The sequence below is a fragment of the Triturus cristatus genome, unplaced genomic scaffold, assembly GCF_964204655.1.
Source record: "Triturus cristatus unplaced genomic scaffold, aTriCri1.1 SCAFFOLD_787, whole genome shotgun sequence".
Classification (NCBI taxonomy): Eukaryota; Metazoa; Chordata; class Amphibia; order Caudata; family Salamandridae; genus Triturus; species Triturus cristatus.
In genome coordinates, this window is record NW_028187903.1 from 27607 (window position 1) to 35000 (window position 7394).

A 7394-nucleotide genomic window follows, 5' to 3' on the forward strand; every position below is an offset into this window, starting at 1 on the left:
ATCCCTGAGCCGCTGCCCAGATACAGAGACACTCGTTAGTAAGATATCCTGATCCCACCGTGCCATCCAAGGAAGGATATAACTTGCGACGAAAGGAGAGAACTTCGGCTAAGCAGACCACAGGCTAAGTGGAAATCTCAGAGCGGTAGCCTAGTCACCTCAAAGGCCACCAGGAGAGAAACTAAACGAAGTCTGTGGTTCTGCCCGCTACCGAGTCTCTTGAAGGTGATGGAAGCGCCCGACATGAAGATGATGGAAGCAACCGGATGTCCGAAGATCCACTACAAAAACCCAAAGACTGACCGAATGCACAGCTTAAAGACTATTGCACTTTTCATTACCCTTCTCTTTTGCCTTCTCCTCGTGGTCACCTTCTGGATCATGGAGGAGGGCACACCCGCTCATAAGATATTGCTGACCACCGTTCAACCTACCACCACAAAAGAACACCACCTGATCTCACTTTCACCCCAACTCCGAGAAAGGCGTAAGGAGTTCTGGAATAACTCTTTTGTGCAGTTGCTCCACCAACACAATCTTGCTGCCAACGCCACTAATTGCTGGATCTGTGGATTGCTACCACATGCCACTGGACACTCTATCCCTTTCATCCCTTCACCTTTTTCTGTCCATGGTTCCTGCCTCGCCTGGCTAATCCTCCTGCAAGAAAGCTACAAGGACAATGCCACTTCCGGCAGAACCATGTCACACTTCTACCATGGGTTCTGGCTGAACAAAACTGGAAGAACTTCTGCCCTCTTCTGCCCTCTGAGATCGAACACTTCCTTTCACATGGACATCCCTGCCAAAGAACGAGTTGAAATGCAAGTGTTCAACAACCCAGCCAGACCCACCTTCTCTTACCTCCGGAAACGGACGGCCGCCACCCTAACAGTGGCCCTGTCCGTCATCAACATCACTGGATTTGTGTGCCTCGAAGGCCTGGGGGCGCAGCTGGTGGGCCACAGCTCCTGCCTCATCACCCGAACATTGGACTCAGTTGACCCACCCTCCTTTGTTGCCTCCCCGAATATGTACTTCGTCTGTGGTACTAAGGCCTACACCTGGCTTCCGAAAGGTTGGGGAGGCACCTGCTACATCGCCTTTGTCCTTCCTCCGACATATGTGGCTCCAGCAAACCATCACCGACAGAAGCGGGCCAAAGACATTGTGCAAGCCGACTCCGCCGGAGCACAGTTCATGGACGCAGTGAAAGGCCTTGTTCCACTCTGGGGTCCAATGGCAAACAGCCGTGCCATCCGCCACTTAACCCAGGCAGTCGAAACGACGATGAACATTACGGCTGGCGCCCTCGCCAACAACACCGCCGAGCTCCAGGCCGTCCGCTTAGTGGCCCTTCAGAACCGTTCTAGATGTGGTTCTGGCTGATCGTTGAGGAGCATGCCGCATCATTGGGTCCAGCTGTTGTACCTACGTACCGGATAACTCACCCTCAGTCTACAAAGCAATTGAACACCTCCACAGACTGTCCGCAGAGGTCCATCAAGAACAAGGAGAATGGTCACTGGGGAGTTGGTTTTGGGACACTATTAAAAGTTGGGGATGGAGGCTGTTTTCATTTATCCTCATACCAATTGTGATACTATGTGGATGTTGCTTGGGGATTCAGTGTCTGCCACCTTTATGTTCGCTTTTTTTGAACTGCATCTGCCCTAAGACTTTGGACTTTGAAACAGAGCGAATGAAAGCTCTGTATGAGGTGGAAGTTCGGAGTATTATGGGGATAGATCCGAACTAGGCAAGCTGGCGAGATATGTTAAAAGGGAGGACTGGGGAAATTTAGCTTGCAAACTGAACATTATCTGCGCCATCTTGCCTCTCCCCAGCGCCACGCACAGCGAATGCACGGCCGCCATTTTTTAAGCACCCCACTCTCTCCCCGCTCATTCTCGATCGCCGGCGCTTTCCCCTGGCGCTGCGAGCATCCCCCCGCGCGCCGGCCGCCCCGCTCTCTCATACACGGGCCATAAACCCTCTCATTCAGCGCGACCCTGCCATGGGACCACATCCCACACCTGACCGACATCCCATACATGGTCATGCCCCTCTTTGATAAACCCCCTTCCTCTGCGCCCCATTGTCCGAACCGATCCCAGGCCATCACCTAGCCCTGCGGATGCAGTTTATTGCCCCTACTGTAAGGGAAACACCCCACATCAAAGGGATTACAGTAGATCAAAGCCCCTACCCCCTGAGACCCGACCGGTCACACACACCCCCGGGAATTGGCGGAATACCCTGCTGCGCGATAGCCATCTCCTACTGCGGGTAAGGTGGGAACTTCTACTGTAGCTATGTGTGGGATCGGATCTGAGCCGGGGCTTCAGGGGATGTTCTCTCATGCATCAAGGGAATCTCAAGAATGTACTATGTGTAATAAAGCAATAAACCTGTGTATAAGAGACCAGGTCTCAGAGATGCAGTTAGAGCACCTCGTGACGATACCTTGCTGTCTGATCTGATGTGTTCTGCTCCGACGGAATAAAACTTTGTTTCCCGCCTTCCAGTCTCCGGCGCCTGCCTCTTTCATTGGTAAATTATCGAGTGGTATGAGAGGCGATTACCGCCGGGCAATACTTGAAAGGTTATCGACTGAAACTGCCGCTACCATTTAACAGACGGACGGCAGCCCGCGAGGCTGTCTCAGCCAGGCCGACACACATGACGGGGGGGGGGGAGGCTGAAGCCCGGTGAGCCCATTGGGTGTTGCGCGCCAACCAGCACCCCTAGACACATGCCTTAAACGTGGCTTTCGGTGCTCCCCAAGTCAGGCTAAAATATGACTCATTTATGATAGAAAAAAAATACATTTTAGTGAAACGTTTAAAAAGAACTCCCTTTCTCCGCCTAAGAAACGTACCTTCTAAGCAGACTCCGAATACTGGCGGACATGTTAATCTGCTCTGGTACAGCACTTTAATCTCTTTCAGTAATACATTAAGAGGGACATCTGCTGTATTACTTTAGTGGACTTCCCAAGCACAGGAACCAGAACAAAACCCTCCGGGGCTGCGCACGCTTCCTGCAGTCAGATGGTTTCGCAATCCGTGTAAGATTTACAGTGCAGTCTGGAGAGTCGCAAAGCACCAGAGGCACCGAGAGAAGGGCCTCCCGCGCGCACGGCCACCAAAGGACACGGCTTTGTTCCGCGTGCCAGGCTCCGGGCTGCAGCTGTGCGGGTCACAAGGCCTCGCGCTTGGACAGGGGTCTGCGGCTTCACTTGAGCACACCACTCAGCAGGTGGGGATGTGACGCATTGGCCATAGCTGCCGACTTTGGAGCTAGGGAGCCAAGTTTGAGTCCAGTGGGCAAATCACAGAAAATCCCAGGGCCCGAAAACAACAAGAAGCTGACTTTCCTCCACTTTCGCTGAGCGTGCCACTTTGGAGCAGCCTTATGTGAGCAGAGCACAACGTAAATTAAGGTTAGTGGTACTGGAACGCACAACATGGACGTGCGTTCCAGCAACGGAAAAAACTAGTGACTGGTGATGCACTCTTGGTTACGTGCTGTACGGGTCAACAAGCACGTTTGCGTTTCAACATTAACAAGAAGACCCTTGGAGACCAGAGCAGCAACCGGACGAAGGGGGAGCGGACGAGCACACGACCGCCTTTCTCCGAGGCAGAGCAGAAATGCCTCGGAGAAAGGCAGCCTCCTTTTCGGATTCGGGGGCGTGTTTTGCTGTTGTCTCCTCCCTGAGACTTTTCGCAAAAAACACGCCCCCCGATCCGAAAAGGACGGGGCATGAGTGGAGTGACCGGACCTCTTCTACAATGGCTGGCCAGCATTTACGAGACCTAAAAAACAATGCTCCTTTTTTCTTGCACGTGGTGACTGGTGATTGTCATCTGAACCGAGTCAGAGGCCCAAGCAATTATGCCACTGGCACCGGGCGGGGCACCGTGTGCAATGCTCCAGCCCCGGGCCAGGAGGCGGCCGGAAGGGCAAGGCCTTGCCGTTTACATTAACTTTTTCTCATCAATCTACGGGCTTGTATACTAGTACCGAGGAGCAAAAGGAGGGGTTTTTAGACAAAAATGGGAACATGTCTTGATATATTTTGTAGTGTATAGATATTCCCACAGTATCTCTCTTCGAATTATTTCTTCTGAAATCAAATGCTGGTTTAACGATGCTCGTGTAAACCAGTAAACATTTTGTTTGGCGCGCATCTCTTTACAGTCTGCCCTGTTATGATTTTACATTTCCCTTCCAGTAATGTTGATATGTACAACTTAGGGTAACTTCCAGGTAGATAATGAACGTGACCTTTTGTGCGCTGTCACAAACACTTTTCAAGCGCCCTGGGGATTGACTAGGATGTGATTTGAAGTGCCAGATTTCTCATCATAAACGTTTTTGTTTACGGTGTTGTCTAACGAGTAAGTATTATTAGCAAACATGTCCTGTGCTGTGCCATTTAATAGCGGAGTTCCTTGGCATTTGCATAAGTGTTTTCTGAGAGAGACATGAATGGAAACGCGCCTGCCCCTTCTTTTAAATCAGATTTCAGTTCTGTAACTATGCATTGGTGGCCGCCTCAACTAGGCTGGAAATGATATTGAAATACTGTTGATATTTTAAAAATGTTTAATAGAAAGAAACAATGGCGAGGATTTCCTCTCCAGGGTAACCAACCCAATTTGGGAATTAATAAGGATGCACAGCAGAACGTCTGTTTTCTTACTGTATATTGGAGCCTCATCTGAAGACTGCACCCATGCATCCAGTTAACATTTAGTATTTGAGATTTGCTTTTACTGTGTTAATACAAGCAGACTGTCTTGTAAGCTCATCTTATCATAACGTTCCTTTTGTGTTTTGAGATCGTTATTATGAGTACCACGAAATATGGGAATAAAATAAAGAGTTATCATTAGGAGCGAAGCCTTGTTTCAGCTTACACTTTATGAAGTGTTCACTTTTTTATTTTTATATCCCATGGACATTGGCATTAAAAAAAGTGCAAAGGCCCAATCATTTACTTAAGAGATGACCGCCTTTGCTGCCCACATATCCCTTTTCAATGCGTTAGTGGTTTTATCTAATTTATTACAAAATTGTGCACTTTTGTTTTATCTTTTTCAAAATTTTCACAGGGCAGGGGAACCTCCTATCAAAACCTTACTTGGAGGAAGGCTCCCTTGCTGAAATTCAGATTGGGTATTACATCTGACTTTCAGCAGTGCCAATAAGGGTGTGGGCGGAGCCAATAGAGTAATTGGGTAGAGCCCGTGGAGGAAGTGGGTGGAGCCAGGGGGAAGTGGGTGTGGCTCCAACAAAAATTTGAGCACCTGGACTTCATATTTTACAAATTAAGCACTGAATGCAGCCTTCTTTTGGAATGATAGTTTTCATATGTTGACCAACTCCTTGGTTTTTGCTTCCTTTATTTATAACAGCCGAACACGTAGGATCCTTTGCACTATTTCTCCTCAGTGTTTCCCCTACAAACCAGTTGCAATACCATGGTTACCAAGCTTTGTTCACACTTACTGTCCACATAATTCATATAGCATTGCTTCACTCCTTTTTCTCCTACAATAAAATATCTTTAATATAGTGCATTGTTTGTGGTCTACAGGCCCACATTTTCCACCAAGCTACATGTGTGCCTCAAATTTGCATGCCCCTTTAAAATTAAGTATTTTATCGATTTGCTATTTAGTTTAAACCTTCAGCATTTAAAATTTTTCTGTGATTCTGTGCACCTCGCTAACTGGGTCCTCACTAGGGGTGGGCAGAAAACTACGCTCCGTCAGCGTAGCAGATAAAGCCAGCCACTCCTGCACACCGGCCCGGTCCCTGCTTCTGATAGCAGCCAGGCCGGAGAGAGCCTCCCTGGGCCCCGGTGGACCCCTGTCTCCATCACCCAGACCCTCGGCTGTCTTGCAGGACGGGGGGCTCACGCACCCCGGGGCCCGCCGGACGGAGCACGAGCCCCGGGCCCGGTCCCGGTCCCAGCTTCAGAACCCTAGCCAGGCCGGGGAGAGCCTCCCTGGGCCCCGGTGGACACCCTTCCCCAGCGCACGGACCCTCGGCTGGCTTGCAGGACGGGGGGCTCCCGCTCCCTGGGACACTGGGACGGAGCACAAGCCCCGGACACGGGCCCAGCTTCCGAACCCTGGCCAGGCCAGGGAGAGCCTCCCCGGGCCACGGTGGACACCCTTCCCCAGCGCACGGACCCTCGGCTGGCTTGCAGGACGGGGGGCTCCCGCACCCTGGGACACTGGGACGGAGCACAAGCCCCTGGTCCGGGCCAAGCTTCTGAACCCTAGCCAGGCTGGGGAGAGCCTCCCCGGGCCACGGTGGACACCCTTCCCCAGCGCATGGACCCTCGGCTGGCTTGCAGGACGGGGGGCTCCCACACCCCGGGGGCTCGCCGGACGGAGCACAAGCCCCGGGCCCGGTCCCAGCTTCAGAACCCTAGCCAGGCAGGGGAGAGCCTCCCTGGGCCCCGGTGGACACCCTTCCCCAGCGCACGGACCCTCAGCTGGCTTGCAGGACGGGGGGCTCCCGCTCCCTGGGACACTGGGACGGAGCACAAGCCCAGGACCCGGGCCCAGCTTCCGAACCCTAGCCAGGCCAGGGAGAGCCTCCCCGGGCCACGGTGGACACCCTTCCCCAGCGCATGGACCCTAGGCTGGCTTGCAGGACGGGGGGCTCCCGCACCCTGGGACACTGGGACGGAGCACAAGCCCCTGGTCCGGGCCAAGCTTCCGAACCCTAGCCAGGCTGGGGAGAGAATCCCCAGGCCACGGTGGACACCCTTCCCCAGCGCCCGGACCCTCGGCTGGCTTGCAGGACGGGGGGCTCCCGCACCCCGGGGGCCTGCCGGACGGAGCACAAGCCCCGGGCCTGGACCCAGCTTCAGAACCCTAGCCAGGCCGGGGAGAGCCTCCCTGGGCCCCGGTGGACACCCTTCCCCAGCGCACGGACCCTCGGCTGGCTTGCAGGACGGGGGGCTCCCGCTCCCTGGGACACTGGGACGGAGCACAAGCCCCGGACCCGGGCCCAGCTTCCGAACCCTAGCCAGGCCAGGGAGAGCCTCCCTGGGCCACGGTGGACACCCTTCCCCAGCGCATGAACCCTTGGCTGGCTTGCAGGACGGGGGGCTCCCGCACCCTGGGACACTGGGACGGAGCACAAGCCCCTGGTCCGGGCCAAGCTTCCGAACCCTAGCCAGGCCGGGGAGAGCCTCCCCGGGCCACGGTGGACACCCTTCCCCAGCGCACGGACCCTCAGCTGGCTTGCAGGACAGGGGGCTCCTGCACCCTGGGACACTGGGATGGAGCACAAGCCCCTGGTCCGGGCCAAGCTTCCGAACCCTAGCCAGGCTGGGGAGAGCCTCCCTGGGCCACGGTGGACAC